The sequence below is a fragment of the Physella acuta genome, unplaced genomic scaffold, assembly GCF_028476545.2.
Source record: "Physella acuta isolate Inbredline_101_S28 unplaced genomic scaffold, ASM2847654v3 ptg000071l, whole genome shotgun sequence".
NCBI classification, from domain to species: Eukaryota; Metazoa; Mollusca; class Gastropoda; family Physidae; genus Physella; species Physella acuta.
Window position 1 is genome coordinate 92,418 of NW_026731591.1, and position 10,485 is coordinate 102,902.

At 36.1% G+C, this 10,485-nt stretch overlaps 1 non-coding gene across 1 annotated transcript; it reads left to right on the forward strand.

Moving 5' to 3' along the window:
* Window positions 1-980: 980 nt before the first annotated feature.
* Trnat-ugu (transfer RNA threonine (anticodon UGU)) lies at window positions 981-1,053 on the forward strand. The gene has a single exon. It is a non-coding gene; the product is annotated as a tRNA-Thr (tRNA).
* Window positions 1,054-10,485: the final 9,432 nt, after the last annotated feature.

Consider the following 10,485-nt stretch of genomic DNA (forward strand, 5'->3'; position numbering starts at 1 on the left):
AATAGAAAATTAATATGTTTATTATAAGGAGTTGATAAAATACTATTAGCTTTTCTTTAATTTAATTAAAAACATAAATGATAAACTATAGACATTATATTAGTCATATGTACACCACATAAACTGTTTAAGGCAATTGATGCTCTATAAACTGTAGCGCTGTTATCGAATCAGTGGAAATAACAGATTTTAAACAAAATCTGAATATTTTCTTTGGTTATTTCCCTTTTATGTGAAAATTATAACAGCGTTTTGTGTTGTCCTTTTAACCTATTATCGATTTGTCTCAACGCCCTTTTCGTTCATGAAATAAAGAACAAAAGTAAATGTGCTGTTCGTTACAGCTTCAATAATAAAATAATACATTTGTGCTGTAAGTTGTAGGCTACTAGTAAAATTTAGTCTTATTTTTGCTTAAATCATTTGTTATTTAACTTACTAAATATAAATAATTAAACAAATCATAAACGAAATTATTAAAACGTAACTATATTCAGAATTTATTTTAAGGATATTAAATAACTTTAAATAACTTGGTGAAAAAACTATTTAAAATTAAAAAAAAGCAATCCAAAAGTAAACCAACCTAGTGCTGAAATTTTTTTTACTATTCTAGTTACAAGTTTATTCAAACCATAAAATTGTTTGAATGAGATTAGCTGATGAATCAATGACAACCAGCTGTTTCGGTGTACTTAACACATAGCTCATACTACACGTATGTGGGGAGTGTTAAGGTTTTAGTTTTACTTTATCATACAACATCTACATAAAACAAAATCTGAGTTTAAAAGAAAAAGCAATATAGAGGATTATCCTTAAATTTTACTTTAAATATTCAACAACAAATTCGATTAAAGTTCAGGTTTAAATCTGCATTTTATTTTGGCAAATTTTCAACTAAATCAAATAAACAATTTTTGTATACGGTATTAGTGTACAAACGAAATTTAAAAATATAGATAACAAACTGAATACAAGCCTCCATAGCTCAGTGGCTAGAGCACTGGTCTTGTAAACCAGGGGTCGTGAGTTCAATCCTCACTGGGGGCTGTATTTTGTTTCCTTTTTGTTTCTCCTACGAATCTTGATATTTAAATGTTGCTCATTAATCACATACCCTCGCTAAAGTACAATAAATTTAACAATACCTTGTAAATAGCGCGTTTAATACAAATAAAAAAAAAATGCTATGCGTTGCAAGCATTATATCGTATAGGTAATAAATTGGGTTCTATTAAATTTAAATAGGCCTATTGTTATAATTTTTTTTCATTAATGGCGAACTTTCTTTTCTTTCGCAATCGCCAGTTAATCAACTAAAGAACATACATAAAATATTGTACATTATTAAAAGACAATAAAGGGCTCAATATCAAATGATGTATTCATTTTAATGGTAGACTGATACAAAAAAAAGGATACATATTGATAAAAGTCGAGTGAATATAATTAATTAATTAATACGAAGTGACTACTCGGAAAAAGATTTTTCGACAGAAGATACGAAACACAATAGTTCTGCGCATGCGCAGTGGCCTTAACAGCTGCGCGAGGGTTCGGGTTAGGGTTAGTGACAGGGTTAGGGTTCTGCGGTTTGTTTGTAAACACACGCATGCGCAGTACCATCGAAAACATCGCCGTGAAAGAAGGCGGTGGTTTCTCTCCATTGCGGTTCCCAGAAAGAACCGCAACGGAAAAAAGCGCAACGGAAAAAAGCGCAAATCAAAAAGCGCAACGGAAATAAGCGCACACAGAAAAAAGCGCAAACAGAAAAAAGCGCAAACGGAAAAAAGCGCAAAGAGAAAAAAGCGCACACGGAAAAAAGCGCAAAGAGAAAAAAGCGCAAAGAGAAAAAAGCGCAAAGAGAAAAAAGCGCACACAGAAAAAAGCGCAAACAGAAAAAAGCGCAAACGGAAAAAAGCGCAAAGAGAAAAAAGCGCAAACGGAAAAAAGCGCAAACAGAAAAAAGCGCACACGGAAAAAAGCGCAAACGGAAAAAAGCGCAAACGGAAAAAAGCGCAAACAGAAAAAAGCGCAAACGGAAAAAAGCGCAAACAGAAAAAAGCGCACACAGAAAAAAGCGCAAACAGAAAAAAGCGCAAACGGAAAAAAGCGCAAACAGAAAAAAGCGCACACAGAAAAAAGCGCAAACGGAAAAAAGCGCAAACAGAAACAGAAAAATGCGCAACCAGAAAAAACACAACGAAAAATGTGCAAAAGAGAAATTTAGCACAAAGACCATATGGACTAGATGACACATTTATACATGACTGTTAGGGCTGCTGTGAGAGTGTCGTGTTTGATCACGTGATCTACTACCATTTAAAGCGTACCACTACCATCTGCATTCCCATCACCACGATACAGGCGATAATCACTTTACACAATGCCTATTATTTTCTTGGTCAATAATTATTCAACTACTATTCTCGTATAAACATAAAACTATCGACATTCCACGAAGTATCTTTCACATTCTCCCTAGTCCGAACTACCTAGCTTGCATACTATAACAACCCGTTCCTATGGCAAAACTTCACTCTCTTTCATCCGCGTCATCAAACATGCATTCGTCATATCTCTCGTAACAACATTCATTCGCACCAAAATAACAATTTTGTATTTAATATTGTTTCACATCATGACGCAGCTACTTACCTACCTACTACCCACCTACCTACCTACCTACCTAACTACCCACCTACCCACTTACCCACCTACCCACCTACCCGCCTACATACTTACCAAACTACCCACCAAAAAAGTATCGGCGAAGTTCGTAAGTTTCGTAAACTGTACTAGACATCTTTTTTTTTTTAATGAAAATTCATTGACATCATTGACATACGTTACATATATGTTACATTTTGCGACAACCTTAATTAGTGGTTGGCTTGTATGAAAACTCACTTCGAACTAACTCAATTACATGCTATTTATTTTAACATTACACGGTAAGCGTCACCCAACTGTTGTGATGTGAGGTGAGGACAGGTTCGACAATAAACCAACACGAAAGTACGAAAGAGACATAGATTGCCTATTAGAGAATGGACCCCTTAACTTTCCTAACCCCACCATTTATTATACCCTACCTAACCTCTAAATTTACTGCGCTAAATGTCACTTCCCTCCCAATCGTTCCTATTCTACAGAATTGTGTATACTATTTATTTACATTCTTTAATCTCAATATAACTAAAATAGACTTTTGTTTGAAGGGTAATGAAAACATGTAAACAAAAGGGACGCTACTCTAAATCTATGCGAATACTTATATGCAGTGGCGTAGGCAGGGGGGGGGGGGTTATGGGGGGTCATAACCCCCCCCATAGACCCCTCGGTATATATATATATATATATATATATATATATATATATATATATATATATATATATATATATATATATATATATATATATATATATATATATATATATATATATATATATATACGAAAAGTTTACGAAACTTACGAACTTCGCCGATACTTTTTTGGTGGGTAGTTTGGTAAGTATGTAGGCGGGTAGGTGGGTAAGTGGGTAGGTGGTTAGTTAGGTAGGTAGATAGGTAGGTGGGTAGGTGGGTAGTAGGTAGGTAGGTAGGTGCGTCATGATGTGAAAAAATATTAAATACAAAATTGTTATTTTGGTGCGAATGAATGTTGTTACGAGAGATATGACGAATGCATGTTTGATGACGCGGATGAAAGAGAGTGAAGTTTTGCCATAGGAACGGGTTGTTATAGTATGCAAGCTAGGTAGTTCGGACTAGGGAGAATGTGAAAGATACTTCGTGGAATGTCGATAGTTTTATGTTTATACGAGAATAGTAGTTGAATAATTATTGACCAAGAAAATAATAGGCATTGTGTAAAGTGATTATCGCCTGTATCGTGGTGATGGGAATGCAGATGGTAGTGGTACGCTTTAAATGGTAGTAGATCACGTGATCAAACACGGGTCTACGACAAATTCCCGAAAGACACTTGCCCGAATGCCGTTTGCCCGAAGGCCGATTTCCCGAATGGACACTTCCCCGAATGCGACAAACGCCCGAATGGACACTTGCCCGAATGCGACAAAGGCCCGAATGGACACTTGCCCGAATGCGACAAATGCCCGAATGAACACTTGCCCGAATGCGACAAATGCCCGAATGCCACTTGCCCGAAGGCCGTTTGCCCGAAAAATGTTAACATTATATATTACTAAATAATCATTCGTAATCAATTTAAATTTAAAATGTTGGTAAACAAAACACATCTACGCAAAAAAAAGTGAAAAAAATAATATATATGTTACCACGCAGACATTTTAAATTAATTTGTATTTGATATTTAAAAAGTGTAGAAAAATACTTTCTCTTCCATATGAAATTAGACAAAAATACAATTTTCATTCATCTCCGGATTTTAAAATGAGTTTTGCTTTCTTTATTAAGTAATCGTTTCAACACATTGTCTTAACAAGGCGCATTAAATGGAGATCAAACATATTTGGCTACCTTTAGTTTTTAACATCGCCACCTAGACCTCGCCTCATTCTTTTGTTAAATGATCACCACACAAGTTTAGCATAATAAGATAAACAAACAAACGTTCCTCTGTTCAATGTTGCGAGACGCCGCGCCGCCCACGCCGTGTCATAAAAGCTATATAACCACCGCAACACGTCGGCTAAACAAGGTGTTCAAAACATTCATCAAAAGAATGTTAGAAAACCTCCGCCAACATCACCTACCATTTATTAAAGAATAAAGTTTTTCTTACAGCGCTTTCTCAGTTTTGAAAAAAAAAAAAAAAAAAGCTAAATTTAAAAATATAAACAACTTTGTTTTATGCTTAGAATTGTGTTTTTAATAAAAATTTCAAACTTAAATTGATTAAAGAATGTCTATTTGAAAATATTATTTATTATCTAATATTAACATTTTTCGGGCAAACGGTCTTCGGGCAAGTGGCATTCGGGCATTTGTCGCATTCGGGCAAGTGTCCATTCGGGCATTTGTCCCATTCGGGCAAGTGTCCATTCGGGCATTTGTCGCATTCGGGCAAGTGTCCATTCGGGCATTTGTCGCATTCGGGCAAGTGTCCATTCGGGCGTTTGTCGCATTCGGGCAAGTGTCCATTCGGGCGTTTGTCGCATTCGGGCAAGTGTCCATTCGGGAAAACGGCCTTCGGGCAAACGGCATTCGGGCAAGTGTCTTTCGGGAAAACGTCCGGCTCCCATCAAACACGACACTCTCACAGCAGCCCTAACAGTCATGTATAAATGTGTCATCTAGTCCATATGGTCTTTGTGCTAAATTTCTCTTTTGCACATTTTTCGTTGTGTTTTTTTCTGGTTGCGCATTTTTCTGTTTCTGTTTGCGCTTTTTTCCGTTTGCGCTTTTTTCTGTGTGCGCTTGTTTCTGTTTGCGCTTTTTTCCGTTTGCGCTTTTTTCTGTTTGCGCTTTTTTCTGTGTGCGCTTTTTTCTGTTTGCGCTTTTTTCCGTTTGCGCTTTTTTTCTGTTTGCGCTTTTTTCCGTTTGCGCTTTTTTCCGTTTGCGCTTTTTTCCGTGTGCGCTTTTTTCTGTTTGCGCTTTTTTCCGTTTGCGCTTTTTTCTCTTTGCGCTTTTTTCCGTTTGCGCTTTTTTCTGTTTGCGCTTTTTTCTGTGTGCGCTTTTTTCTCTTTGCGCTTTTTTCTGTGTGCGCTTTTTTCTCTTTGCGCTTTTTTCCGTTTGCGCTTTTTTCTCTTTGCGCTTTTTTCTGTGTGCGCTTTTTTCTCTTTGCGCTTTTTTCCGTGTGCGCTTATTTCCGTTGCGCTTTTTGATTTGCGCTTTTTTTCCGTTGCCCTTTTTTCCGTTGCGGTTCTTTCCGGCCACCCTCCATTGCGCATGCATATCTTTTTTCCGGCTAGAATCGGCGTTATATTATGCGCTTTACACAGCACTGATCCTGGCGACCCAACGGGATTATTTCATGGCGGCCCAATAGGATTTTTCCCGGTGTTCCAACGGCTCAGATAGTTCCGCCCCTGAATCTATTAAGAAATTTTACTACGTTTATAAAATGCAGTGGCGTAGCGAGGTCGGGTGTCACCCGGTGCGGCACTTAACGGTGTAATCCCCCAGAGGCGTAGCGACCCTCCCCGGGGACAAACTTTCAATTTTCTATTTGCACCCTCTCAAACTCTCAATTAGCAACCCCCCCCCCCCCCCTCAAACTTTCGATTTGCACAACCCTCAAACTTTCGATTTGCACCTCCCCTCCCCTCAAACTTTCGATGATTTGCACCTCTTAAAACACTATTTAACACTCGAATTAATCCCTCAATTAAGTGGAATTATCATTTTTCTCTATATATTTTACTATTTTTTGCCTTGGTGTCACCCACTTAAATGGTGTCACCCGGTGCGGAGAGCACTTGCAATTTTCGGGGCGGTGGGGGGGGGGGGGGCGCGGGCGGTTGATTTTCTTCGGGGGGGGGGGGGGGGGGGGGAGGGACACTTAAAAGTATATATTATCTATAAAAATTTCATTTCGTTCGGCGGGGTGAGCGGAGATGCCTGGAAGAAACTCTGGATAATTTTCTATTTTTAGACAAGGCTTTGTTTGTGTTGTGTCTCTTGTTTCTAAGAATAGCCTGCATGTTTGTACAAGGGTAAATTTTCTTATTGTTTATTTCCAGTCTGGTAACACAAGGAGTGGTAAATATAAAAACTTTTTTTGTAGAAGTAGATAAACAAAGGGATTATGACGTAATGGTTTATTTTCGTTAGCAGCACCAGACCAGAGTTGTAGCGAGGGGGGGGGGGGGTTGCATATGTTTCCGGGCGCCGACCTTAGGGGGCGCCAAAATGGGTTGGAAAAACAAATTAAAATCTGATTCTAGCAGCAGTTTTGAATTACAAATATAAAAAATATATGGGGAGGGGGGGGGGGGTGCAAGTTGAAAGTTTGAGGGGGGGGGGGGTGCAAATAAAAAATTTTTTTCCCCGGGCCGACGGTAAGGGTGTAACGCCTCTGCACCAGACTAGCGGTTGTGGCGTCACTCGAAAAATTTTAGCGATTGGTTATTGCTACACAGTTCAACATAAGTTAATTAAGGTAACCTTATCCCTTTAGTTAAGTGTAATAAATTTGAAAGTTATAGTGAATGTTGTCCCTTTTGAATTTCTTTTTTTCCTCAGACATGTATTTTACAGCGTCAGTTTGCCTTGCCATGTTCGCTTTAGTATTACAGTTTTCATCATCGTTTTGTGAGGACTGATACAGATTTACAATAGTAATATTTCTTTCTTACTTGTAGCCTACTTAAATTCATTTAAGATGGTTTGCTTATAAAAGAACTAATACAAAACGTCTAATTACAATCTTTTTTTTAACCTAAAATTGCAAATGTGTAATTAAAAGGTGATTTAATGGATTTTTTTTCATAGTCGTGGTGGGTTGAGGGGGTTTGAGCTTTTAAGTAGAGCTGAAATAAATGTTTTAATTTTTATAAGCAGCTGGTATGTTATGTAGAGTACAATGAATTGAGACACAACAGATCAATCAATCTTCCTTTTTAAACATCTGTATGTATATCTGTATCTGTTGAGTCCTCCCACACCTCTCTTTTTTTTAATTAAAATTTGTCCCGTTAAGGGATCCAAAATTTTGAGAATTAATTTTAACTTACATACACCATTTTGAGAAGCTATTGAAATATATATTACCAATTAAAAAATAATATTAAAGTTTTTATTATCGGAACTAAATTAAGATAAAATTAATAACTATTTGAAAATAAATAAATAAATATCGGAACTAAATTAAGATAAAATTAATAACTATTTGAAAATAAATAAATTACACATAATATCGATTAAAACCAACTTGATAAAAATAATGTTTTGTGTGAAGAGAGCGACAAATGGTATACTTTGTAATTTACTTTTTTTACAAGTTTTTTTTTTGTAAAAATAGCAAATTGTAATCTAATAGTCTCCCCTGTAATAACAAACAAAATATTAAAGGGAGGTAAAATATTGAATACGAGCCGACCCCTACGACCCCACCCCACCCCCACCCCCGAAAGCTAACTCTTCTTAGTTACCTCCCCTAAGTTTAAAATCGTTTCAAACTACTTTATCTGCCCCTAATAGCCGTCACTAAACCCAGCTCTTCGATTGTAAACATTTAGCGTGAACCACAGTTAGGGGTGGGGGTGGTAGGGAGCGCGCTTACAGCTTGGTGTTTTCTATCGTCTCCAAGAAGAGAATTATATATATATATATATATATATATATATATATATATATATATATATATATATATATATATATAGATTGTATCACGGCGCCTTCCTTATACCAATGTGTTTACATGTGTAACCGATTGTGTGTTGTTGTGATTGATTTATGATTCGTGGTTGTTTGTGTGTATTTCTCGTTTCCATCCTGCCGACGACGCCAAATGTGACAGACGTGTGACGTACCTTGATAGGTTGTGTTGTACCCCTTCTCGCAGCACCTAGATGCGACAGAGGTGTCTTACCGCCTGTCGTGTAGGTATTTGTCCACGACTTAGGACTTCTGTCGCCAGGCTGTGGACACCTCATTCGGCACTGACTCATCCACCTCATCTAAAGAATCACACTCTGACTGCAGGTTCGAGATTACAACACTTTATTTATTGATGAATAATCACAGTTCCAAAAATAACATGAAAATCAATAAACCTCCAATGTCACTAGTCCACACACTGTATCCAGAGTTTCTTCCAGACATCTCTTCGAAATGAAATGTATATAATTTATATGGAAAATATATAATTTTAACTTATAAGTAAAACAGTATTAGACATGGTGCATTTTGTTATGAGTTGTTCGATTCGTATTTGTTTAAGCTATTTTGTTAAGTTATTTCCCTTGAATTTAAAAATGGTGTCCCTTCTGTAAGGGATACAGAATAAATATTAAACAAAGGGATTTACGTGTAGTTGTGCATCTCTTTTTCTTACATAAAGGAGCCTTTTTTTCAACAAAGTAAATGTTTATTCTTAGTGAAAACAGTATAAAAGAAAAAGGTTGAAACAATCTATATTACTGCACGATATTGTGATTTATATACAATTATGTAAATTAAATTTTTTAAACATAAAAAAAATAACGAATCATGCCGAAGCCTTATGTTTTTAAACATATTGGGTTCTGAAATCAAACGTTTTACAAAAAATGTGCATTTCTCGTTTTCATTTACGCCAAATAAGGCTTGTATATAGTTGCTAGTATACGCCGCTATTTAGTTGTTTTATTTTCTACACTTCAGTAATTCATAATTTTAGAATACACCACTACCAACGCTGCGACTGAAAATATTTTGCTTTTAAACCAGGGGTCTCAAAACTACGGCCCGCGGGCCGGATGCGGCCCGCGAAGTCCTCTCATCCGGCCCGCGGAGATCTTTTTGTCCCAGGAAAAATCGTTTGTTGATGATGGCTGTGGAACTTTGCCCAGAAAAATCAAAGACATGCCTGGAAGAAACTGGCCCCCGAACTGAAATTTCGTAGTTAATGCGGCCCTCGGGCTGAAAAGTTTGGAGACCCCTGTTTTAAACACTAGAAGTAGCTCGTGAAGGACCATTATTCCCCTCCCCTTCCCTTTCCCTTGAAGGAAGAATTCAACCCACGATCCCTGATTTTAAGGTATTGCTTTTTTAAAATTTAAACTCCATATCCAAGGATTAACGCAGCAATTGATTGTAATTAATTGACAGCCCAGCTTTCTAATGGTAGATTGTAAAGGAGTACGTGAGATTAACGGATGAAATTATAGAAATTACTATAGGGGGGAAACGATATATATATATATATATATATATATATATATATATATATATATATATATATATATATATATATATATAGACACCTGACAAGACGACACCAGCATATGTACTCCAGGTAAGGCGCTAACTAAATAACCCAGGACTCATTCGTTCACAGAATTATTCCACATGTCTGACTTGATAGAGCTACCTGACAGAACGACATCGACCAATTAGCTTCAGTAAAATAATGGTAACATATTGGCCCTTAACACATTAGTTAAATCCGTACTGCAACCAGTGGCGGAACTAGAAAAAAAAGGGCCACCCCGCAAATTTTAGGCTCCCCAATATATATATATATATATATATATATATATATATATATATATATATACATATATATATATATATATATATATATATATATATATATATATATATATATATATATATATATATATATATATATATATATATATATATATATACTATAGTTTTATTTCCCCTTTATACCTTTTTTTTTTTACTGCATTAGTGTGTTTTGTAAAAATCAGTTTTATTTTGGTTATTGAATAATAATAATAAATAACATGATATTTCCCCTTTATACAAGGGAGCCAAAAATAATTTTATGTTTACAAAAAATAAAAAACGTATAACATAGTGCAAAATTAATTATTAGTATT